This window comes from Urocitellus parryii, chromosome 7 (assembly GCF_045843805.1).
Source record: "Urocitellus parryii isolate mUroPar1 chromosome 7, mUroPar1.hap1, whole genome shotgun sequence".
NCBI classification, from domain to species: Eukaryota; Metazoa; Chordata; class Mammalia; order Rodentia; family Sciuridae; genus Urocitellus; species Urocitellus parryii.
This window is the reverse complement of record NC_135537.1, coordinates 8,648,588-8,674,389: the sequence shown is the minus strand read 5'-3', so window position 1 is coordinate 8,674,389 and position 25,802 is coordinate 8,648,588. Positions and strand designations below refer to the sequence as shown.

At 58.4% G+C, this 25,802-nt stretch overlaps 1 protein-coding gene across 5 annotated transcripts in view; it reads right to left on the bottom strand.

Moving 5' to 3' along the window:
* The window catches only part of St3gal1 (ST3 beta-galactoside alpha-2,3-sialyltransferase 1), a 74,341-nt gene that overhangs the window by 34,366 nt on the left and 14,173 nt on the right, over nt 1-25,802 (bottom strand). The window contains exon 1 of one of the 5 annotated variants that reach the window (XM_026407127.2): nt 11,489-11,545. The exons of the other annotated variants lie outside the window; for them this stretch is intronic. The gene's annotated coding sequence lies outside the window, so the exon portion shown is untranslated. Of the gene's footprint in view, nt 1-11,488; nt 11,546-25,802 lie in introns of those variants that run through there. 5 annotated transcript variants of the gene reach the window in all.

Genomic DNA, 25,802 nt, shown 5'->3' with positions numbered 1-25,802 from the left:
CTGAGAGGACCCAGAGAAGAGGCCAATCCACTGCCACCTGCAGGCAGCCACAGCTGGCTCCCTGTCACCTGAACAAGATCTCTGGGGGGGTCTGTGATGCAGCCGAGCGGACCAGCACACACCCACTTCCCACTCCAGGATCCCTGAGCGGGGGCTCAGGACATCTGCCTTCCACGCGGCTTTGCCACTTAGCAGCTCGGTGGCCGTGCAGGAGCACTTTGTGTCTCTGAGTCAGTTTCCTCATCTGCAGAGGTTACTGCAAGGACTGTGAGAGGTGGCACAGCGCACGCCTGACCAGAAGAGTTGGAGTGGGGTGGTAGGGCGGCAGTGCTGGGTACGCGGCTGCGTGGCGGCTGCGGCAGGGGCTGGGTCCCAACCCAGTGCTGCTCTTTCAGCAAATCCTCAGGCCAGCGCTCCCACTGTGTGGGAGGTGGGCGGTGCAGGGCCAGCAGCCAGAGCTGGTCCCCCAGGCAGGCGGCAGGAAGGAGCTGGGAGGAGGGGAGAGGAAGGCTGGGCACCCCAGGGGACACAGTCACAGAAGCACAAAAGGCCAGGTAGGGTGGGAGGGCTGGTGGAGGGTCTGACTCCTCTCCCCAGTGATGTCCCCAAGGTCACACAGCTGGCCAGCCTCAAAGCCTGGACCGGAGCCCCAGTCTCCTGAGGCCAGCCTGGGCATTACTCCACTTCCTCCTGCTCCCTTAGCAGGAAATGAGACTGACCCCTTCCACCGGCTTGAAGGCCCATGTCCAGCTCTGCCACCTCGTGGGTGGACTAGCTTGAACTTGGCACCATTCCACAAGCCCTTGTTGGAGTCATTCAAAACCACTTCCCTTCCCTTTGGGGAAAGAGTCGAGCCTTCCCTCCCTCCGTCCCTCGGTGCTGGGGGTTAGTGGGCAGGGAACCCGGAAGCCCATTCAGGACACAAAATGGGCACTGTGGTTTCTGGTTGGTTTCACCACGTGCCCCGCAGTAGGTAACCTGGGGGAGAGTGGCCAGGGAGGGTAGCGCTCAGCCCTTGAGAGGATGGGACAGGATGCCATGTGCCAAGAAGAGGGGGGCAGCCAGCAAGCTGGGCTGGGCAGGACCTGGGAAGACGGAAAGAACATGCCTACAAGGGAGCAAGGGAGACCCAGACCCCAGGTGTGCTGTCCTCTGTCCTGGGGAAGGGCAGTGGGAAATGGGTGGGAGACTGTGATATCAAACTTCAGGCCATGGGGTGGCAGCGAGCCTCAGTTTCCCCATCTGCTAAGTGGGGAAACGAAGGCTAGCCTCACGGACCCCGGACTGTGGCCAATGACATAAACATGGAATAGTGCAGAGCAGCTGCTGCGGACATTTGGAGTTGAGCTGTCAGGAGCAGCAGCCACTGTTGGGAGGCAATCCCCGGGGGTCCCCTGCACTGCCTCCCATCTTATGAGCAGAAGCACCAGTGACCTTTCCCTGGACTGTCCTCCCACGGTGTGCAGAGCAGGGCACGTAGGAGAAAGGCTGGCGAGGTCTGCTTGTAGCCCCTTTAAAAGAATATGGTCCACATCTCTCCAGCCATCCCACAGGGCCCGGGGGCTCTGGGTAGCCTGACTTCACCAAGGAAATGAAACCCGAAACCTGCTTTTCCAAGGAAGTGGCTTCAAGGGTCACTGCGGGTAACTTGCTACCTAAGGAAGGCCCAGCAGCAGCTCTAGATGACCAGCCCTGCCTCTCTGCACTGGCTGCTCAGGTTTCCTGCTGTCTACTGGCCAGCCAGGGGCCCAACAGGACTCCCTCCCGGGCCACCGCCCTGGAGAGCCCACAGGTCCACTGAAGGACACAGGCTGCACGAGGCTGCAGCGGCTTGCCCTGCAGGAGCGGTGCTCCTGGGCCCCACACGGATCAGGCGGCAGGACCCCTCCAGGGGCGGACACGTCCTTGCCCAGGCACTGCTGCCTGGTCCCCTGCCCGGATGCTTGCTCACAGTCCCTGGAGACCACATCCCTGCCTCCAGCTCCAGGGAGAGGAGCTGAGACCCTGCAGGAGGCCAGGCTGAGAGCAGCGGCCATCAGGAAAAGCCAGCCTCCAAAGTGGGTGCTCTTCCAGGTTCAGAGAGTTTTCCAAGAGCAAGATCCTGAGCAGGTTCCTGATCTAGGCTCTTGGCTCCTGTAATGGCTCATTGGAATTCTCAACCTGATTGGATTAAGAGAGGCTGAGGACTAAAGGGCTATGGGTGTGTCCGTGAGGGTGTGTCTAGGAAGGATTGGCACGTGGGACAGCCAACTGCAATGAAGACCCTCCTAAGGCGGGCTTCTAAAGAGAAGCCAGAAATCACTGGTCATCCCAAGAATAACCGAGAACCACTGAGTCTCCAGAACACACCAAGACTTTTTTTGGATGCTGGTGATACCAAGGCAAACCAGATAAAGCCCCTTCTTTTCTGCAAGTTTATAAGTCAAATAAAACAGAGCAGCTAGTAGGAAACACTTTTGCAGAAAACTCTACGGGCTGGGGGAGGCAGGGAGAAAGGCTGCAGACAGGAAGCTCAGGCTCCTGAGTGCTGTGCACAACCAGGGCCTGTCTCTGATCCAGGAAGCTCACGTCTTCTGCCACATCGGCCAGCAGGTGACTCTGTTAGCTTGCAAGCTGTTGCAAGGGTGACATCTAAAGAACCCAGGAGCCTCAGTCACCTCCTGTCCCCTAGGACCCACGGGAGTGCAGTGAAGGCCACCGTGGCCTCCGTGCACTCTGAGCTACGTCTGGGCACCTTGTCCGCACACACAAGCTGAGGTGCAAGGACAGGGGGCAGAGTAGGAAGAGCGAGGGGCGGCCAATCCCGGGCCTTTCCTCAAGCCTCACCCTGTGCGCTCAGGCAGGTAACCCGCGACCTTTCCAGGTGGGATTTTAAATGACCAACAGAAGAGCTCCCAGCCGCTGCAGACGGAGGGCAAAGAGCCTGAAGGAAGCCTTGTCTTTTCCCTCTTTAGGTCTGCAGCCTTCCTTCCCTCGCCTCAGTCAAATCCTTTTGATGCACTTGCACAATTGGGCAGTAAATACTAATCTCTGGGGTTTTAAAAGACCTACAAACACATTTTGAAAATTCTTATCAAGCCAAAAGCTTGCTAAGGACAGACACGCAAGGTTATCTGGGCTTGGGGCCCTTAATTAATGGTGTTTGGGGGGAGGTGGAGATGCATTAAGTCTGCAGTCCTTGCAAAGGAAGCAAAGAGCAACAGAATGGAGTTTTTCCAGCACATTAAATAGACAGAGGTGGTTAAATTTATTGAGCACTTACTATGCGCCTGGTACGCACAATGACTCCTCAAACCCTTCGTGTGGTATAAGCTGCCCGATCTTCCAAACAACCTAATAACAGAGCCTTACTGTCACTTCACATTCAGGCAATGCAGAGGCACATCCCCTCATCCTGGGTCACGCGGGTCCTAGATTGCCAGGGTGGTACCCAATCCAGGTGGGCTCCGGAGCTGGTGCTGACAGCGACTCGAGATCTCAGCCCCTCCCCTCACATGCCCTGCACCTCCGTGGGCTCACTAGTCCCCCCAGACCTGAGAGGAGGCCCGGACCCAGAAAGGCCATGTGTCCTCACAGGCTCGGTGCAGCCCCGGGCCCGTGTCCCCAGCATGTCACAAGGGCAGCTGAGCAGAGGCCGGGGGAGAACAACACCCTGTCACCTGTCCTTTGCAAAGCCCGTCGGGATCTTGCTCCATAGTTCACGACGGGCACGTTCTGTCTTAAACACCACACTGGGTGCAAGAACACCCCAAAAACGGGATCAGAAAAATGGGGAGAGGGTTCTCCTTTCCTGAGTGTGAAATTCCCACTCAGACCTTAAGATCAGGCCTGACGTCCCCGTCCCTGGAAGGTACAGGCCCCACAGGAAGAGAGGGAAAGGGGAGACGGAAGCTGGGGGTCCTCCCAGGGCTACCGACACCAGGTGGCTGAATGGACGCGTCTCCGATCCTCAAGGCTCCTGAGAAGCACTCACCCAGGTCAGTGGTGACAGCAAAGGTCAGAGCGGGGGAGAGAACCCATCGGAGCACGTCCCCAGCACAGCCCGGCCAGGCCCCCAGACCTGGCACTCCCTCCCCTCACCCCCTGGGGACTTGGGGACCCACCGAGATGCAGGCCCAGGCCAGCATGGTCACTTAGCCTTGCCCAGACTGTCCATCAGAGTCCACCACTCCTGGGGCTTTTGCCTTGTCTGGTCTTGAGAGCTTTTCTCTTTTAAGTTTTTGCTTATTTATTTTTCTTTCATTTTAATTTTTGGCTGGAGAAGGCTCTGCTTATCAAATCCTACTGTTACATAAAGGGACGACTGGATACCTGGGAACTAAGCTCTAAGGCAAAGGCCAGCAACCGAGACCCAGCAGGTGGGCTTCCTGTTTTGTTAATAAAGTTTTATTGGAACACATCACGCACACTCAGTTACACGTGGCTGAGTCTGCTTTCCTGCGGCAGAGTTGAGAATTGATAGCTGAGACCTGCTGGCTCTAGAAGCCTAATGGTATTTACTGTCTGGCCCTTCACAGAAAAAGTTTGTTGATTCCTGCTCCACAGAGTGAAACGCCCAAAAGGTCATGAAAAATGGGTGGCAGACCAGGAAGTGCCTGTGCAACGCACATCAACACCTGGCTGATTTTCATCATATGCAAAGAGCTCCAATAAAACAACAACCACACACACAACACACACAAACCCTAACGTTTAAAAAAAATGAGACTTAAAAGGCACATAACCCAGAAGGACTGCCAACGACCAGTAAGCCAAAAGGAACGCTCTGCTTCACTAATATTGAAAGCAACACAGCCAAGAGAGACACGCCACGTTTGTGTACACAGTATCTAAGGTGCCACGTCAACCAGCCCTAGCTCATCTCCATGACCGTTTCCTGCCCAATGCTCTCCTGGGCCACAGGCAGGGCCCCTCGGCCAGTCTCAGGAACACAGAACGGGGTGGGCCACAGCCACAGGCCTATGCTCATCCTGCCCTGCAAGGCGCTGGGGCTGGACTCCCCCTCTGCCAGAGGACTGGGGGCAGGAACCGGGGAGGGCGCAGGGCCGCCTGCTGCTGACCCAGACCATGGCCCACAGCCACCCACTCTCTGCTCTCTCTGGAGGGCTCCTCCCTCACTGTGTGTCCCCTGCAGGATGAGAGATCCCAGGGTCCTTCCAGCAGGGCCGGGGAGCCCCTGGAGTCTCCCTGTGGTTCTCCCTGCCTCTCGGGCCACCTGGCAGGGCCCCACTGTGAAGAGAGAGCGAGGCCACAGGAATGCACTGGCCCCCGAGACGGCCGCATCCAGGTCTGCTCAGAGCCTTGACCCTCGGGGGCCCCAGGGTGGGGTGCAGGCTCCCGGCCTCTGATCCACTCCTCTCACAGCTCCCTGGGGAATGGAGGCCACCTGCCCAGGCCCCGCCGGCCCTGAGCTGATCCCCAGCCCCAGGGAGCCATCTCCTGTCTACTCGGCCAAGCCCTGCTCCTGCTCACACATACTGGCAGGCGGCCACCCTGCCCCTCCTGGACGTCTTCCAGAGTGCCTGCCCTCACCACTGGCCTCTTCGTTTCCTGGACCCTTCTGCTCTTGCCCACGTGGCCTGGGTAATGGGCGTGCCCCAGAGCTGAGCTCCTCACCGCTGTCCTGGGGGAGAGCTGCTTCTGGTGAGAAGGCAGGCCACTGGCCACATCACTGCCTGGCCCACAGGCCTCCCTGCTCTCTCTGCCTGGACATGCCAGCTCCATGTCTACTCTTCACCTCTGCAAGTTCATCACTGCCTCGGGGCCTTTGCACAGGCTGAATTTTCTGGCTCCTTCCTACCATTCCTGTCCCAGCAGCTCAAACATCATCCTCCAGGGAGAAGGAATTTCAAGGACAAACACAGGTCCTTTCCTTGCCAACTCAGGTCCATGTGCTCAACTGGCCTCTCCTCATAGCTCAGATGCCAACAGGGCACCCATCATCAAGAGAGCCAGCCTGGAGTCACAGCCAGGGCATCCCGAGCTGGAACTGCTTACGAGGCTCCTGACCCCAAGTCCAGGCTCACTGGCTAAGCCTCGGGGACGACCATGCAGGAGAACAGTCCCTTTTCAGTCTGGGACTCTCTAGGCAGATTCTTAAAGAATGTCCAGTCAAGGGCAAGAGCAAGTCCTTCCACCAGACTCCAGGCTCCTCCCCGGAAGGGCCTCGGGGTGAGGGCAGAGTGGACCTCTGTGCCTTCAGGGTCAACCTGTTGGTTCTGCAGACACCTCTTTCCCCAGGCAGCGTCCTGCCCACTGGCATGAGAGCTGCTTCCTACAGGCCGGCGGAGTCAGGCTGCCCCGCGGTCAGTGTGGCATCACAGGGTGGTTTCTGGCCTGTGGTGGCTGGACAGTCTCGGGGACGCAGGCCTGGACGCCCCCGCCTTGCTCTGGATTCGGGGTTGTGAGCTGTGTGACCTGGGGCAGGTCCCATTCCCTTGTGGAGAGGACCCCCAGGGGGCAGCACGGCCAGACTGAGATGCCTGCTCGGTGTCCACCAGGGTCAGGGCTCCCTGGGGACTTCTGGGAGTCCCTGAGCTCTGAGCCCCAGTTTCCTAATCCGTCAGCGACCAGGCTCAGTTGGAACAGTGGACACGGTGACTTCACAGGCCTCTTCTCTGTGCCCCCGATGACACTTCCCGTTAGCTGTGGCTGTTAAAAATCAGAACCTTTAGCCCAGCAGCTTAGGTTGAGGCAGAAGGAAGGCGAGTTCAAAGCCAGCCTCAGCAACTTGGCGAGACCCTGTCTCTAAATGAAATCAGGAGGGCTGGGGATGTGGCTCAATGGTTAGACACCCTGGGTTCACTCCCAGATACCAAAAATTAATTAACTTTAATAAAGAAAACTTAGAACATTTCCCATAGAAACGGAGGCCCCTGGCTCCCTGGGGGAAAGGAGTCCTGGGCTCACGGTGCCCAGGGCTGAGCAGCAGCCTGGTCCCGCAGACTTTCGCCACAGGCCTCACCACTCCCTGCTGCCTGGCCATGCCTCTGCACCCATCCGTACTACCTGCGTGGCCCCTGACGAGATGGGAGGCTGTGACCTCGGGGCTGGGAACTCAGGCCTCCTCTGCTCCTGCTCTCCCTGCTCCGCAGCCCTGTCATCCCTCATGGGGTCCACAGTGGAGGGCCACCGGGCTGCTCCCTCTGCCGGCCAAAGGGAGGCCCCTGCCTCTGCCAGGATACGGATGCCCTGGTCAGTGGAAAGATGAGAGCCTCCTCAGGCAGCCTCTGCGTCGGGCACCGCCGGAGCAACCTGCTGCAGTTGCGGGCTCCTTCAGTTACCGGCCGCGGCTAACACAGGCCTGTCAGAAAGCAGGACCAGGCTGAGGACAGGACAGGCACAGAGGCCTCCTGAGTCACGGGAGAGGAGAAATGCAAACGCAGACTGCACGGACACCTGTTAGGCGTCGCTGGGATGCCCAGAGTTGGGGCGGGCTCAGCCAGGGCCTCCGCCCGGCCGATGGGAGGGGGACCTGGCCATTCCAGGTGCCCGGCAGGCCTGGGGCAGGTTACACAGGGGCACACCCTGAGCCCCAGACTCTCCACGGCTGGGTGAGTTCCAGACCTATCCTCACCACCAAGCAAATTCCAGAATATTCCTTCATGGGTGAGAGGGAGAGAAAGGCTGGTCCACAGGGAATTTACAATAGCACAGGGGACTGCTTCTACGCAAGGTCCAGGTGGCAGGGGTCAGGGAAACCGAGAGGGCAACGAAGCCACCGTGGGGGCAGCAGAGGCTCCGGGGAGGTGCACAGCAAAGCTCAGTCGTGAGCACAACAGTGTCTGGGCGCCTCTGAGGGGTCTCCCATGGGCCCCTCACGCCTTTGCATTACAAGCTCTCTCGAGGGTCAAGTGCTCAGAATCCCCTCCCTGGGAACTTCTTCATGTCACTGAAGCTGCACACGCCACGGGCCTTGCTTGGCCCACAGCATGTGCAGAGTGTCAGGGTGAGTTCCGAACCAGGATCTGCAGAGCTCTGCATACCTGTCCCTCTGGGAGCAAAGCCTCTGGTCTGTGCCATGAGAAAAACATGCTTCAGAGAGCTGTGACTGTCTAGTCCAGGCCAACTCGAACGGCAGACATGAGCAGCAGGCCCAGGATATCAAGAGGCCCTGATGCCATATTGTGGTCTTTGTTACCCAGCAAAAACCGCCCGATACACCTCCTCTGCCCAAGCACTCCCACCTTGGCTCTGTCCGGCCCCCGTCCAGGAGAGCCTGAGACAATGGCATACCTCACCCTAAGCGTCTAGTAAGAGTGGAAGAGTTATCACCATTCCAATTTTTCACATAAACATCTAGAACAGACAGTCTAAGAACTTGCCCAGTGTCACCCAGCCAATGAAGGGCAGAGTTAGGTGGCCAGATGGACCCCTGGACCACCAGCCACACGAGGGCCAGCAGGTGACACTGGCAGTCTGCAGATGAGCAGATCCTGCTGCTTCTCCAGCTCCCATGAAGTAGCTGTCCCTGGGAAGCTGCCTGGGCACCGGCAGCCTGCACTTTGGCCAGCGCTCGAGCTGAGGACGCCCCTCTGCAAACATGGCAGGTCCGCCAGTCCTAGAACCTGGACACGGGGACCTTGCCCTCCACTCTTCACCCTGCCCTCTCCCATTCCCCAGCCAGCGCTGGTGGCAGATTGCTCTGGATCAAGAGAAGGGGAGACAGGAAGAGGGGGTGAAGGTAGAAAGGAGACACTTTGCCTCTGTTTGGCTGCAGGTGCCAAGCCAAAGAACAACCTCGAACTTGTGAATAAAGCTTTTGTTAGAAATCATACAACCGAGCCTCTAGAAATGCTGTGTGATCTTGGGTAAACAACTTCTGTCTCTGTGCATCATTATCCTCCTCTGGGCCAAGGGGTTGGAGGCAGTGGAGTGAGACAGATCCACTCCAGGCTCCTGCGGCTCTCAATCCTTTCCATTATCTGTGTCAGCTAGCACAGTGGCTATAAGCAAGAACCCAGCATCGGTGTGTCAGGGTTAAATCACACTTTGACAGAGCTGCTGGTGACCTCAGACAAGCAGCTCTTCCGTGGTGCAATTTGCCCTGCAGGAAACGAGGATGATGATGATGTCCACAGGGCTGTGAACCACTCGGCTGACCATTCAGTGAGATGGCGGTGCACAGCTCTTAGGAGAGTACTTAGTGCCAACCCAGCTCTACAGGCCCAGGTCAGGGCGGCACCCAAGCTGCTCACCGCTCAGGCTAGCCTGCCCCCAAGGTTGTGCCCGCAACTCAAGGACTCCACCGCTCCTGGCCCTGCCCATCGGGCCATCACTGCTCCTCTGAGAAGTCAATCCAGACGGGCCCTGGATAGGGCTGCAGCTGCTGCCAGGAGCCAGGCATCCAGATGTTAAGGACAGAGGCTGAGCCCAAATCCTCCCCCCGGCCACCCCGCGGAGACTCCCTAGGCTCCCTAGAACATTCCAGAAACAGTGCGCCTGGAGGAGAGGACTTGGTCTGACCCCCAGGACCTTAGGGCTGGGACCATATTGTGCTCTACAGGAAGGAGCCACCGACTCGCTCCTGCTCCTGATTTGCTCTCACGGGGGCCAGCACGGAGCCAGGCCCTGCAGTGTGGTGATGGGCACAGGGCAGGCTGTGCCTGGGGGGGGCGTCCTGGCTGGCCACAGCACCCTGCTGCCGCTGTCAATGGCAAGGGCTCTGGGCACAGGGTCATGTCCATCCTCTCTGCTCAGAGCCCTGCACGGTGTCAGGAAGATCTTGCTCTGGTGGCCGATGGGAACTGGCCAGGACTGGCAAGGGGACATCTGACCCGAGGGATGCTGTTCAGGTGGAGTGGGGCGGGGGTGGCGGGGTGGGGGGCTGCAGCCGACGGGCAGGGCCAGGCATCTGGGCTTGCAGGCTGAAGCCTGTCCTGAGGGGTCCCCACGTGGCAGGAGCAGAGCTTCCAGGGAACGGCTGTCCAGCCTGGTCCAGTGGCCCTGCGGCAGATGACACAGTGGGGCAGGCCCGGTCCTGGACCCATGGAATTTAGCATCTAGGGCAAGAATCTGCCAGGTCACTGCCAGGCAGCAAGTGAGCCGTGTTCTGAGGAAGGGAGAGGAGGATGCTTTGAGGGACGGGGTGACAGCTCTGCAGGGAGAGACGGCATCCCAGAAGGGCCTCAGGACGCTCTTGGGCAACGGGGCAGGGCATTAGGATCAGGACCAGCCCCGTCCCATTTGGAGGGATGTAAAGTGGAAAGGTCTGGCTGATCACGAGTCAGCCGGGCAGTAGGACAGGCACCCATCTGCCGTGGGGGACGCCACACTAGGGGTCCTATGGGGTACCATGGAGTCAAGGGCAAGGACTCCAGGCCCAGCAGCGGGCTCAGGGGCCATTTCCCAGAGAAGCCCAGGAACTCAGCAAGCAGTAAGTGACAGGTCCTAACAGGCGTCCAGGAGGAGACACTGTGGCCCCTGAGGCCTGTCTGTCCTGCCCGTCCCTTCCTCTCTGCCCCACCCGCCCTCCTCTGCCCGCCCCCTCAGCCCCCGATGCTCAGGTTCACCAGGACCCTCCTCCCGTCAGTGGGTGGCTGCGGCCTCACTCTGCCTGCTCTCCAGGGACCCTCGTGGGCAGCGCTTCCCCTCCCCAAGCCTCTGCTCCCTCTTTTTGGTGTGGCCAACCCCCCACCTCCTTCTCCTCCTCTTAGCACTTCCAGTGTCCCCCAGAGGGGTGTGGCACCCCAGCTCTCTCAGCCCCTCCTGGGTGTTTGTCAGTGGCCAGCCTGGGCACCCAGAATTCCCCCAGGTGGCCTCCGGTCACTGTGGTGCAGGCAGGGAGGCGGGAGGAGCTGCCTGCAGGGGGCCTCCTGGGCCAGGGTGGCCTCTTCCCTTCCTTTGTCCCCTGCGTTTCCAAAGCCGAAGGGACCACGGCTGCCTTGGTCAGGCTCACACTGGGAGCTTCCAGACAAAAGCCCTTCTGGAAAAGGCGGCCAGTGTGAGGTGGCCCTGGGGCTTTCCAGGGAAGCCTGGCCAGAGCAGCGGCCTTCCTCTTGGATTCTGTGGTGACTGTGGCCAGCTCTCCAGCAGGCAGCCGAGCAAGCCCAGCTCCTCCCCCCGCACAGAGGAGGCTGTGGGAGAGTCACCAGGCCAGGATCCAGGCTCCAGGAGGCCAGGGGCAGGGCTCCGCAGGCCCTGGAGGCCCAGCAGCTGGGCAGTTCTGCACCACTGGCGCCCTGGACGCAGTGGGGCTGTCACTTTGGTTTCCCTCATTCTGGGCGTGGGGGACAGGAAGCTGCCTTAGGAACTGGCTCTTAAATATTCCAGTTCTCAGAAATGACACGGAGTGGGTGGCTTTTGCTGGAGTAGCTGGGGAGATTGTAATGGCTTTAGTGCATGTGTCGTGTCTGTGAGGCACAGAGTATAAACGCACTTGTGTGCCATCTACGGCATGCGGGCACGCATGCAGTCATGAGTGTGCGTGTGCACAGGCGTGTGCCTGCAGCCTGCATGGGTAGCATGTGGATTCATGTACACAACTTACCCAGCCCTTCCTGGGCCCCCTGCTCTGAGAGCTTCCTAATATTAACTCATTGAAGTCTCCTGCTCCTCCTGAAGCAGGTACATCATCCCGCGCCAGAAGGGATGGGAGAGAAACACCAATCAGCCAAGGCCACCTGCGTGAAAAGCCATGTTCTCAATCACTATATGGAACTTGTGTCCCAGCACCGCCAACAGACAAGGAAAAGAGAACAGTTCAGAGGGCAGACTGGGGTCCAGGCACCACGAGGGGTCATTGCGGCCCTCTGGGGAGTCCAGTGTCCAAGCCATCTTCACGAGGGTGCCCAGGCAGTCTGCGCTTTCTCTCATCCTGGTGGCACATGACGTGTCTTCACGACAGGCTGAACACGGGGCCGCCATCCTTCATGTCAGTCGCTGCAGGGGTTTGCAGAACCACCCTTCTCATGAGTGGTTTTTGTACTTATTTTTCATCAAAACGTTACTTCTGTTATCCTATGGTGGATTTATTATAATTTTTTTTAAATGATGCAATAGAGATTCCAATAATTTTCCAGTTTTAATATCTAATATGATACATATAAATGGACATGAGTCGTGTGGACAGGCTGCTTGGGATAATCAAGCACTGTGTAAGGGGTGGCTCTGGGGCCCGTGCCGTGCCACGCACGCTGCCCTCCACTCCACACGTCCCGGGCATTTCCAGAAGGCGCCTGGCATTTGCTGCTCTTCCTGCAGAGCATAAGGCTGTCCCTTTGGCAGGAGGTGGAGCCTGGGTGACCTCGGTGCTTGGACCTGGCAGTAGCCTGCCCCTCTGCAGTGCGTGTGTGTGGGGGCCATCTCTGAGCAGAGGAGCAGGCCTGGGACAGCACCTTCTGCCCGCTCCTCACTCTTCTCACGTACCTTCAACCCACCCAGGGACAGGCCTGCAGCAGGTGTGAGCGGCTGGAGCTGCATGAAGCTCCCTGTTGGAAAGGGACTCAAAGGGGCCGGGGACTGTGGCTCTCTGGATTCCACTGGGCACTGGAGGGGATGTGGGAATAGCCTGGTGGCCCTCTGACTATCATGGAGACCTGTGGTCCCTTCAAATCCTGAAGGTCAGTGAAAGTCCTCTGCTCTGTGGTACCCAGGGGGGGACCAGGGCCAAGGATCTCCAGGTGTGATGGACACCTGGAATGGTACAGCCTTGTTTGCACTCTTTTCCGCCTGTGGATTACCAATGCCCCAGTTTTGCAAATGTATTTGAGGTGAGCCAGATTCCAGTCCTGTCCCCGCACCCTCTGCTAGTGCTCACCCCTCCCCCAAATAACACAGTAGCTCCCCCCAGACGAGGGACACGAGGAAAAGGCTCTTCAAACCAGGAGCAAATCCCCTGCCCCAACGGCCTGACCCAGCACTGGGGCCCCCTCCCCGCCCAGGACGCTGGGCCCCTCCCAGATCCCCCTGCTGCTGTGGGGTCTCCCTCCAGTCTCTCTGGCTCCTGTCCCCTGACCTCCCTTCCACAGCAGAGTCACAACTGGCAACAGGTGGCCAGAACCCTCAGGACATTTTTAGTATCTCTCTTCCGGGAACTCGTCCAAGGACAGGGTTCAAATAAAGGGAAACACTCCAGGCAGCACGTGGCCGTCGACTGACGGGTTCCACTTCAGCGTGGAAGGAGCGTTACTTAAATAAGCCAGGGCCACTCGACAGGGTGTCGGACAACCCCACAGGATAAGGGCTCAGCACAATTGCAGGAACACTCCCCGAGGTCCCTCCTTGACCCAAGTATGGGCTTCAGTGGGCAGGAGACAGCCCTGGCCCCTGGAGGCTCCCGTTGAGGGGCCCATCTGGAAGGTGGGTGAGTACAGGGAGCCAATTCCACTCCAGTGGACCATGTCCCAGCCCCAAGCCTTCCTCCTTCCTCCCCGGCAGCAGGAAGCCCCGAGGCTCACTGGAGTGCCCACAGGAGGGAGCCTACCTGGAGACCGTCGGGCAGCATGGTGGCGCGTCTTCCCCACACAGCCTGTCGCACGTGGGCCGACGGCCTGCCAAGTGGAATGAGTGTGCTGCCCTCGGTTCCTCCCCTCCCGGCCCTGGCCAGGCCATTGATTCAGAAAGGGCAGTGGCCTCCCTGGCACTGTGCGTTGGCTTCGCTTAACGGGAGGCGTGGAGACTCCTGTACCCATGGCGGGCACTCTGACCCGCACACGGAAGGCCCAGGAAGGGGACCCTCCCACAACCAAAGGACCCCTAGTCCACAGACCCGGGACCCTCTCCGTTCCAGTTCTCCAAAACTGGAGGCAGAGGGGGCAGGAGGTGTGGAAGGCCGGCTGGCGCCTGCCCAGCCATGTTTCTGAAGCCAGCGGCTGGGCCAGTTCTGCCGAGGAGGCAGGTGGACCAACTCTGCTGCCTCTGGGCGCCACACTCAGTGCGGAGGACGCAGAGATGCCCCTGACCCAGTGTTTCCTCTCTAAGTCCCCAAAAGAGGAAGCACAGCCCCCACTCCCCAAGGGGCCCCGCACAGGGCCACCCACGCAGGACAGTATGTGTGCCCTGTGAGCAAGGGCGCCGTGATGCCAGGGGACTGGGCAGACGCAGGAGCGGCCCTGGATGAGGGGGGCATTCCCAGAAGAGGGGATATGTGATCTGACAGACAGGTGACAAGATGACGCAGCAGGATCAGGGCCCTGCAGATGGCGGATGGCATAGCCAGCCACACAGGCCCTTCACTGGGAGGGGAAGCTGCTTGGGGCCCGAGGACACATTGATTTCTATTCCCACAGCCACCCCTGTGCCTACTGGCCCTGTGGGTAACACGGGCTGTTGGAGACGCTGTGACCAGAGCTGGCTAGGAGGGGGCCCTGGCTCTCGTCCTTCCCAATCACTGGGTCCCACTACTGCGAGGCCCACGTCAACCCTAACAATATCTAGGTCTGTCATTTATTCAGCACTTGCTGTGTGTCACCCTGTCATTTACCCTCCGGGAGCCCAGCAGGTGAGCATTCTCTTCTCCTTTCTAACAGAGGGGAAACTGAGTCTGAGAAGTGAAATACGTGCCCCAGCCCCAGCACTGGAGAGGAGCAGAGGAGAGGGGCACCCAGGCTTCTCAAACCCCAGGCTTGCTCTGGAACCCTCTCCCCTGGGGTGTGGGGTGGGCCCCATTTCATAAGAAAGCAAGGTGTCCGCCGGGTGCAGTGGCACACTCCTATAATCCCACGGGCTTGGGAGGCTGAGGCAGGAGGATCGTGAGTTCAAAGCCAGCCTCAGCAATGGTGAGGCACTAAGCAATTTGGTGAGACCCTGACTCTAATAAAATACAAAATTGGGCTGGGGATGTGGCTCAGTGGTCCAGTGCCCCTGAGTTTAATCCCTGGTACTAAGAGTGAACGAGCGAGCGAGAGAGAGAGAGAGAGAGAGAGAGAGAGAGAGGGAGGCCGTAGGTGAAGGTCCTGAGCTGGCAAGCAGCAGAGTCAGAATCTGAGGCCCATCACCCCACCAGCCCAGCAGCCCCCCCAGGGTTGGACCCTGGGCACCTGGGAAGGCACTCACTGCTGCTGGCTGCTATGGTTCCAGTGTGGGGTGCCCGCCTTTCTAGAGGAGGGTACTGAGGAGCTCATATGTGCCTCAGCCTCCAGCCACTATCCGAAGAGCCCCCGAAGCACTGACCGCCTGCTGGACCCCGGAGTCTTCTACACATGAGCCAACAGGAGCAGGGAAGGTGGGCGTGGGGGCGCCTGAGACCCCAGGGCTGTGGGAGTTGTCCTCGGTGCACGGCAGAGGGAGCGGAGGAGGCAGGCAGCAGCCCACAGAAACCACACTTCTGACTTGCCACTGTATCCCCAGGCTAGGGAGGGGACATCACGGCATCCTGGTGAACAGGCCTGTCCCAGCAGCCCAGGAGAAGAGCAAGGGCTGGGGAGCTCAAGCCCCTGACGCCTGGTCTTCCCTGCCCAGGTGCAAGTGCAGCCTTTGCCTCGGCACCTGAGGGTCAAAGCCGCCACCCCTGACTCTGCATGGATCAACTGTCCCTCAGGCTGTCCTGGGTTTAGCCATTCTCCTAATCTTGGCCACGCAGAGAGGAGAGGAGCGTGGAGGGCCTGCCGTGCCGGAGGCCTGGGCTCTGGAGATACACTGTTTCTTCCCAGGCCAGCTCTCCGCTCTTGGCTGTGCTCTGTGGGTTAACTGATGCACCCCTCTGAGCCTCAGTCCCGTCATCTGTGAAGCAGGAGAGGGCAGCAGTCGCCCTGGGACGGCTGTGGCGCTGAACCTGCCCGGGTGCAGGCTGGTGGAAGTGCAGGACCCCAGGCAGCTGGAGTTCAGCCGAGCCTCAGAACCCAGTGCAGACGTGGTTAGCCTGGAGCACTGACAGCGAGTGCCTTGGAGAATCCCAGACGCCCTAAGAGCCAGGGTCTCCAAACCCACTCCATTAGCCCCAAGTCAGGAAGCCAGGAGTTAAATCCCCTGCTCTGAGCACCAGTATCCCCCTGATGGCCATTCTTCCAGCCCCCTGGGTCTGCTCAGCCCTGCAGGTCCAGGTGCCCAGAGAGACAGCATTCACAGCTACCCTGCAGCCTCCAACCCAGGTGGTGACAGCCAAAGGTGACAGCCAAAGCCCCCTATCACTCTCCTTATCCGGAGCTTGCCTCTTGTTTGAAATTCACACCGTTGCATTATTTTTCCTCAAAGAGGCCTTCCAAATTGTAAAAGCTTCAGGCCCCAGAACCAGGACTTCACCTGCACATGTCCTAATGAAGTTGTCTGTTTTTCCTTTTAAATCATGAAGATTTTGAGGACATGGCCCTTGTCCTCTGGTGCTCAGCAAAGTGACACGAGGGGTGAGAGAGGGAGTCAATGAAGGGGAAGGGAAGCAGTCAGGGGAAGTTCTCTCCTCCGGTTTGCTCAGGCCTCTGGGACCCTGCCTTAAGTCCCCTGCATGCAGTCTCCTCCACCCAGCCTCAGACATTCCAAGGGGCTCCCCGTTCCCCTGGGTTGCTGGTTCCCCTCTGTTGCTGCTGCTATTTCTCTCTTTTTAAATCTTTTCCCTTTTTTATCAAAAAGGGAAATTCCACCAGCTCCTCCCTGCCACCCAGGTCAGCAGCAGGAAGCCCTCTTATCTCACTGGAGGGCTGGGGCTGCTGTCTCTGTGCCTGCTGATAACACTTTCTTTTTTTAAAGAGGAAATGCCTGAGTTCTGAGTGGCCCTGCCCGTAACTGTGTCTAGGAGAAAACAGGCCTGGCCACAGCCTGCCCACAGGGAAGAGCGTGTCCGGCTGACCTCTGAGCAACGTGTCCCTCTCACCAGCAGTGGGGTCTGGTTCCAGACACCTGACACAGCCCGCCTCACCCACACCTGGCTGTCCTCCGCCTGCCCCCTCCCTGCCACTCAGATGCCTGTGTTTCCTCGTCCCCAGCCCCAGCCCTGGCGAGGAGCTCAGCTCCCTAGGACTGGGTCGGCTCTGAGCAACACTTATTGATGACGCATGAAGGGGCTGGCTGCGGGCCCACGCACATGCTGCCTGCTTCTGCCGGTCCCAGTGGTACAGATGTGTTAAAGTCAAGGCTCTGCCAGGAAAACCCCAGGGCACAAGAGGAACCGCTCTCGCTGGCTCACAGAGAGGCGGGTTCTGGGGCCACGCCCTAACTCTGAGGCAGGGTTCTGCAAACAGAGCTGCAGCCACGCACCCTCTGCCTGGAAATGCTCATGACACATGCAGAGCATCGAGTGCGTTCACATGCCGGGTGTCTGCACGCAGCTCCGTGGAGGACTGAATCGGAGCAACAGAGACCACACACAGGGTTCTGGGAGTGAAGGACGCTGTGTCCCAGGAACACGATTCAGATGGCCTTGCCACCATGACAGCCAGAGAGACCTGTGGAAAAGCCCTTCTCCACCTTCTGCTCTGCTTTACTCCTGAAACTTGGTGTATTCCCGGGCCTGCAGATCAGAGGCTCACTGTGGGCTGCCAGTGTGACTAGGTGTGCAAGCTGGCACCAGTCAGTCAGCTTCCCAGGGCCTCGGGTTCCTCATCCGTTGGCATCGGCGGTAACAGCACACGACACGGCATCTGAGACAGGGCCTGATCCACAGCTTAGTAAATGTGGTTTCTGGGGGTGTGCAGTTGGGAATGGGAAGATAGCTCAGCCCCAAGACAGGTGTAAATTTGAAGAAAGTTCTCAGAGCAAACACAGGGTTTTAACATATGGGTAAGTGAATTTACAAATGATGGAGATGAGGTACATGGTTAGATACGGGAATGTGGGTAGGCGTGGGCCCTGAGCCTTACCCCCTACACCCCGATTCTGTCTGTTCAGAGGGCCTAGAAGCAACGCCACCCCAGGAGGAACCACTCTCCCAGTGGCTGGATCTTGGTTTCCAGACACTATTCTCCACTGGAAGGAACTGAGGCCTCTTGACCAAATGCTGAGTCCTCAGAAAACGAAGGCCGTTTTCAGATCTAGATCCACAGGGCACAGATCAACAGAGCCTCTTGTCATCAGCGGAGCCTCTGCCTGCCTCTTGCTAATCCCTGTGCAGCCTGAGGATGAGGAAGCCAGCACCTGTGCCCAGCTGGGGCCTTTGCCCAGACCTGGTGGCCACCTGGAGATCTCTCTGGTCCCTCTTGGGTCCTTCAATCAGCTCTTCTGACCCGCCTCTGATTCTGGCTATGCACCAGGTGGAACCTCCTATGGTGCCCCAAGTCCTGTCCCATCCAGGATGCTGGGTCACCAGCCAGGTCTTCTGTGTCAACCTGGTCATGTGGCCCCTCGGTGGCGTGCTCCCTCACAGCAGGTTCAGGGGCGTGACGCACAGCCCGTTTTCTCTGCACTGGTCCTTCCTCAGGCTTCCAGGACTCAGAGCCACCCTGTCCTCTGCTTATTTCTAAACTCTGCTCGATTCTTCATGCTCATGAGCATGTGGCCTGGCTCACTCCTTCCCAGGAAGGCTTCCCGGGCGCCTGGCCTGCCTGTGACCACAGCAGGCTCCAGCTCCAAGCTCTGCTCTGTCCCCTACACAAAACAATAAGCCCCAAGGCCCACGAGCCTCGCTTGACGGCAGAGACCCGGGCTCCCCAAAGGGGTTTTAAGTCATTCCATGCCTTCTTGAAGGGGGCGGAGCAGTTGCCCGGCAGGGGCGGCCCTGTGTTCAAACTCCAGAGCCACGGGGGGAAGGGGGGGGGAAGAGGAAGAACAATTCTCACCAATGATCACACAGAAAACAGCCACAGAGGCCTCTCACCAACCTTGGTGGCCTCCACGGGTACAACTGTGCCGGAGCTGGGTTAGGGACGTGCAGAGGAAAGTGACAGGTCCCAGGGTGGTGACCATCTTCTCAAGCCATGTTCCCTGAGGATGGAAATGTCCCTGACCCTCTCTGACTCATGTGGTGGCCACCAGTCCCCATGTGGCTACTGAGCACTTGAAATGTGTGACAGAGAACTGGCGTTTCATGGCCTTTACTTTTAACTAATTAAAATTGAAGCAGGCACAGATGTGGGGGTTTCGTGGGGAGAGCTCAGCTCTAGACTGGGTGGGCGCCCTTCCCCTGTCGAGGACCCGAGAGCACCTACGTCAGGCTTGTCCTGGGCCCTGCTGCTGGACAGTGGAGACCCTGATGCCTGGACACGAGACACGGTGGGCCAGCTGATCTCCCTGCTGACAAATGGTCCCAAACCTCAGTGCCTTCCAACGGCCGGAGTTAGGACTGCCCCTGATGCTGTGGGTCGGCAGGCCTCTCTTGGTCTGGGCAGCTTGGCTGGAGCTCCGTGGCTCGATTTATGAAAACAGGCCATGTTTTAAAGCTTTCTCCAGAACACAGCAGACTGCCATGCCAGACCTCCTTGGGGGTGACAGAACATTATTAAAGCATGTTCCCACCCAGGTGTCCCCCATTATCTTGAGAACTCACAGGGATGTCCTCAGAGGAACAGCCAGGCTGCATATGACCTTAGCAGAGCTGCATCGTCTCCGAGGGACAACACAGAGGACATGCACCTCTTTACCGAGTGTCCGGCCGAGTTACAGAGGCTGAGAAGCAGGGGAACATCTCCCCTCCCCTGCAACATAATCCACAGAAAAATCTGGAAAGTCGCCTCTCACCAGCACCAGGTAGAGACAGTCGCTTTACTCAGCCGGCCGAGTGACTGTCCACCTCGGGCCCACAGGTAGAGTCGAGCCGGCCCAAGGCAGCACAGACGTGCTCCCCACAGCCTGGGAGATGCCGAGGGCCCCCCACGGCCACATGGAGGGGGAAGACGGAGCTGAGCACAGAGGGAAGCCAGGAAGCAGAAGTCAGCCCTGACGCTGGTTCATCCCCGGCCTTGTGAGACACGACTATGTACAGGCGACTGGCCACAGGCTTGTCCCCACCCCACCAACCACTGTCAGTCACTCAGGCTCCAACAAGCGCCCCTCTGTTCACGCTCACCGCAGGCACAGAGAGGGCCTGGGAAGTCCTGGCCAGGAGCTCAGGCGGGCGGAGGACACGGCAAGACCACAGATGCTCAGGGGTGGGCGCAGGGACGGAGGACATTCTGGAGAATGAGTGTTCTAGCCAGCTTTCCGCCACTCCGACCAGAAGACATGACAACACAGAAGAAGAAAAGCTGATGTGCCCTGGTTTCCGAGGTCTCAGTTCACACGTGGCCAGCTCCGCTGCTCGGGCCCAAGACGAGGCAGAACATCAAGAATGTAGTGGGGGAGCAAAGCCGCTCAGAACACGGCCACCAGGAAACAGAGTCCTCGCACCTAGGACAAAACATAAACCCCAGAGGGACGGCCCCCAGGGACCCACCTCCCCCAGCTACACCCTGCCTGCCTCTGTCACCACCCAGTTAATCCCCACCATGGATCAGTCCACTGACTGGGTTAAGGCTCTCATAACCCAATCGTTTCACCTCTCAGCTTCCTTGCATTGTCTCACACACGAGCTTCTGGGGTCCCCTCAGGTCCACACCATAACACTAAGGAATGGCGAACTCCGTCCCAATGAAAGAAGAATGGGGAGAGCACGTTACATTCACAGCTGCTGCCGGAGTGAGGCACAGGTGACGTGCCATTTGACAAAAGCAAAAGATTTAAGGGAAGTTTCTCCAATGAGCAGGTGGAGGTATGAGGTCAGGCCAAGGCCAGAGAGCAAGGGCTTGAGAAGACCAGCTGGCCACAGGAGCAACGCCGTGCCCCTCCTCAGGGGTCCCCTCCTGATGTCCCAGGGTCATCACCCCAGTCATTCCCACATTACACGGGTAACTGAGGCTGGGAGAGCTTTTGAGAGTAAACTCGTCCAGGATCACAGAGGCAGGGACAGCCAACGACAGTGATGGAGACCATCGCCGTTCTGTCTGCACCGAAGTTTCCAGCGTAACACAGCTGCAGTGGCCTCTGCCTCCCTCCCGACTTTAGCTGGAGTCCATTTCTCCACCCCACGAATCTGAGCTTGCTGCGGCCAGTGGCACAATAGCAAAATGTGACACAAACAAAGGCTTTTACAAGAGTTTATGCATCAAGTTCCCTCTTCTGGCTGAGAATCATGCTCCACCACATTAGCAGGCCCGAGCCAGCCCCTCGGAGGATGAGGAACAGCGTGGAGACAGGCCACCAGCTGGTTGGGCCCCCACACCTGTTTGTGAGGCCATCAGAAGCAACAGAGCCCAGCCAAGACACACAGACCACAAGAAATGCCCACCGCCCTCAGAACCACGGCAATCACAACTGTTTGCTGTGGTAAACACTGAGGCCTGGGGCTGCTGGGTTGCAGAAGAAGTCAGCTCACGCGACCACCAAGGGATGTCCATAGTGAGGGCAATGGCCACAGAGCATGCTAGGAAGGAGGGTCTGTGCTGGTGACTGGCAAGAGGAGGACTGGGGGCAAGGGCAGGAACAGGAGCCTGCAGAGCTCTTTCAGGGGTGGGACCAACAGGCTTAGTGACCGACTGAGCCCAGATCTGTCTAGAGGCATCCTCTGGCTCTGGACCAGGCGTGCTGTTGACTGTACACAGATTTGCTTGGCGCTCACTGGTAGGAGCAGGATGTTTACATGGAAGAACTCAGAGTGGCCACAGTGAAGGCCGGGCAGGTGAGCGTCTGGAATGGAAGGCTACGGGACCTAGGCTTTCTCAGGCCCTCGGTGCTGGAAGGGGAATGTCAGTGAGGGAATCACAGGTGGCCTCTATGCCACCTGCTCCAGGCCAGCCCCTCTCTTAGCAGCAACCGGAGGGATCCCACCAAGAGTCCCCAGGCCCTCTTCCTCCCATTGCCAGCTCCCCGAGTCCCCTGTCCCTCTGCACTTTTCTCTCATTCTTCGAGTTTCGGTATAAATGGCACATCTCCAGGTGCCTCTGCGGACTCCCAGACGGGGCCGGCCAGGCCGCTGTGAGTTCCCAGCAGCCCCCTGCCCTGCAGAGCACTTATCCCTGGCCCGTGAACTCCAAGAGGCACAGGGTGTCTGCCCCACACACCACTGCGCCACCCCCACCCAGGCCCACTCTGCCACGTGGGTGAAAGCCAGTGGCCATCTCTTGCACAGAGAAGGCAAAGAATAATTCAGGCATGGCGGCTGAGAGGTCTCCCTGGACGCGCCCCTTTCCAATTTCTCAGCCAGGTCAGGGTAGGTCAGCCTAGGCTGCCAAGGCCTCCTGAGCTTGTCTCTGTTTCATGTGCTCATCATCCTTCTTTCATTCAGCATGATTTACTGGGTGCCAGCATCATCCGGATCCGACTGTCAGGGGCCCTCAGGGTGAGGCAGCTGCAGCTCGCCATCACTGCACCCCACCCACCCCGACTGTTCTTGCTTTCAGGTAGGAGGTGCTGATCGATGGCTGCTGAGTGAATGGAAGATGGAGGGGAACACACGACAGGGATCTTAGGACGTGGCAGGTTCACCATTAAGCAGAAGCCTGCACCTGAGAGTGGGCCTCACGTATGTGGCATCTTACTCAATACTGGAAGAGCACCATACTATAAAGACCTGCGTGTGTATACACCTGCGTGGGGACATACACCGTGACTGTTCCACAGGGCACAGGGAAAGCTGAGGATGAGCGCAGCCCTGCTCCAAAGGGAACCTCAGGCCTCTCACCCCCCATTTGGCACCCATGCTCTTCCATGGAAGCCTAGAATCTCCTTGGAGCAAGGCATGATCCTAACCCACTTTTGCATTTGAGTTTTTTGTCTGTTTTTAATTGGCAATTGCAACGGGTTCTAAACCCAAGTGGTCAGCAGCTGGGGGGGTTGAAAACCTAGACCTGGAGCCAGGCGCAGGGACACACCTGTAGTTCCAGCTACTCAGGAGGCTCCAGCAGGAGAATGGAGACTCTGAGGCCAGCCTGGGCAACGCGAGCTCCTGCCTCCAAATTTAAAACAAACAAACTAGGTCTGCGCAGGCCTGGGTCCCCACGTCTCTAACAGCACCGGGGCTCGGTACACGGAGAGGGCCCACGCACCTAGAGCTGAGCACAGATTAAAACACATTCAGCGTCTTTCTCCTGCCCGTCCCAGAGCTGCTCCGGCTCCCTTTTCCTTCTAGTTCCTGACGGAGCCTGCCACCCTGCTGACAGCCTCCCTGCTCCGGCCCGAGCCCTGCCACCAGGCCTCTTTCTCCGCAGGTCACCACGTCCCAACCATTTCCAGGGAGCTTCCAGTTGGGAACAGCCCTGAACGCTCACGGCTGAACCGTCCCTGCAGCTGGCTGAGACCCAGGAGCCACAGGAGCGAGGAAATCAGACAGGCCCCATTTTCTGGGAGGGACTTTAGGTGACTTGCAGAGACCACAGAGGAGGAAACCCAGTACCACAAGGTGGTTCCTCCAGAGAGGCAGGCCCTGGGTCGCCCCGCCTCAGAGCGGAGCAGTGGACTGGCCTGGCCCAGGGCTTAGACTCCAGCCTGCACCGATGGCGGCCTCCTCCCATGGCGGCCCTTCACCTATCCCCTTCCCTTCTCCCATCCCACCCACAGCCACAGCCACAGCCACAGCTCGGGACCTCCGCTGGCACTGCTGAGAAATGTCTCCCAGCTCCAGCTGGAGCACAGACTAAAACAAATTCCAGGCAAACAAATCACAGTTATGCTCTTATTTCTCCTGCTCTGGACCCATAAATCTTCCTTCCTCGACCCCATTAGTGCATCCGCCACTCACAGCCCCCTCGCGCCTCCCTCGCGCTGTCCGATGTCCCTTCCTACTACACGATGTAATGCAGCAAATCTCATCAGAGATTGGTTCTTCCATTTGGCTCCTTCTCTGGGTAGGACTGGGGACTGGGACTCAACTGGACAGGACTCCAGGAGGAGCAGGGCCAGTCTGCTTATTAAATCAAAGCGTTCCCCTCCAAGCAGAAAACGATCGGCTGAGTAATTGTGAACATGGAATCTGGCTGAACACTAGGGCACATTGTGAATTACAGGAATCTTTTGCAGAGGCCTGTGGGCATGTCATATTCCAAAACAGGGTGGCCTGCTTTTTAGGTGTGCCCGTGGAGAGGCCGGTCTGGTTAAACTGGGTGATTGACGGGAACAGCTTTCTTGTGGAGATTACTCCTTGGTAAGACACAAAGTCTTACCTACTCCAACTATTTTTCAGGGCTGGGTTGAAAAATAAATGAATGAAATCACTTTCATAATAATGAAGTAAAACTGGTGGTGGAAACAGAAGGTAACATTTTTAAATGCTTACTACCCCTTTGCTAGAAACTCGGTCTTTTGAACCCTACTCAGAAACTCAGTTAATCCTCTCACAGTGGCCCTTGGAGTGGATACAATTATTTTCATGATTTTGGAGATGAAGCTTTGGAGACTTGAGATCCAGTGCTTGCTCACAGTCATATGGCTAGTAGTGAAGTGTAAACTAACTGCAAACCCAATCCAACTCTAAACCCAGAACTCACAGCTAACTGCAGGTGGCATCTGTCTCCGAGCCCTGGCCCAGGCTGTGCCAAGCTGTGTGCTCTGCCCCAATGGGGACCACAGTACATGGCTGGGCTCTACCCTCAAGGAGCCCACCATGTGGGAGGGGGACACAGGCTCAGATGCAAGGAGCCACGCACGGTCCCTGTGGAGTACCGCGCACGCACACACACACGGGTGGTTTCCCAATCAGAAGCCCCGTCCAGCCCAGAGCATGATGCTGATGAAGAATGAGATCAACACAGAGCTGTCTGGCCGGGTCAGTTTGCAGGGAAGCTGACGCAGGAGTGGGAGTATCCAGGGCGGGCAGACACTAAGCAAGGGGCAGGGCCGGCCAGGAGAGCCTGTGTGAGTGCCCTCCACCGTAGGGCTGCTGGCCAGGCTCTGTGGGGGACATGGGACCCGGGGACAGGGCTGATACCTAGGGCATGGCGAAGCTGAGCAAAGAGTGGAGTGGAACCCAGGGCCCTCCCCTGGATGCAGCTGCCCCCCTTCCCTGGAGGCCCAGGGGCTGCAAAGGCTGCAGCTGTTCTGAACCGGAAAGACAGAACTCCAAACAGGAAGCCTGTGTGCGTGGCCGGCTGGGAAAGCTGCTCTCCCGCCTGGAGTCTCCCTCCCTGAAAGCCTTCCTCACAGTGAAGTGGATTTCTGGATCTGAAGGTCAAATGCTGAGGCCTGGCGGCATTGCTGGGAGGCGTACAACTGACCACAGCCACCCTGGGTTGACGGACAGGGCAGCTGACGCCATGCTGAGCCTCTCACAGACGCCCACTGAGGCAGCAAGTCTTGGCCCCATTTCATAGATGTGGAAACTGGGGCTCCATAGTGTTCCATGGCTGCACAGAAATGGCTGAGGTGAGGCTAAGCCAGGCTGTCTCGACACAAGCCCCCAGGGTCCACAGGCAGAAACCTCCACCGTCACGTGTCCCCGAGGCACCTCTGTCCACTCCCCACGTCCCTCTCTTCACGACCTCTGTTTGATACAAGGAACCCTCCCCTTAGCTGTCAGTGCCTCTCAGCAGTGCCCAGCTGTGAGCAGGTGCACAGCTGGGCAGCATCCAGGCAGGAACAAAACCGAAGCAGCCTGTCCCCTCGCGGATGCCACCTAGGATGCCACCCCATGTCCAGACGCTAGGCCAGGCAGTCACCTCTTCATAGCCTTGACTCGCTCAAAGCCTGCTTTCTGTCTGTAAAGCAGAAATGGTTGTGATGATGGTCATGGAGAAGACAGAGGGTGCTTCACCTTGCCTGCCACTCACAGGGGACAGACATGATAATGCCTCTGCAGGTGGCTGGCCGCTGGGTCACTGGCAAGTCAGCAACTCACACAGAACCATGGTCTCCCTCTGTTGATGGGGAGGATAGAAGTCCCTGACCACCACGGTACCCAGATCAAAGTCTGTGAAGGTCAGAGCTGGCCTCTGCAGGGAACATCTAAGGGATCCACAAGGAGGGTCCAGAAG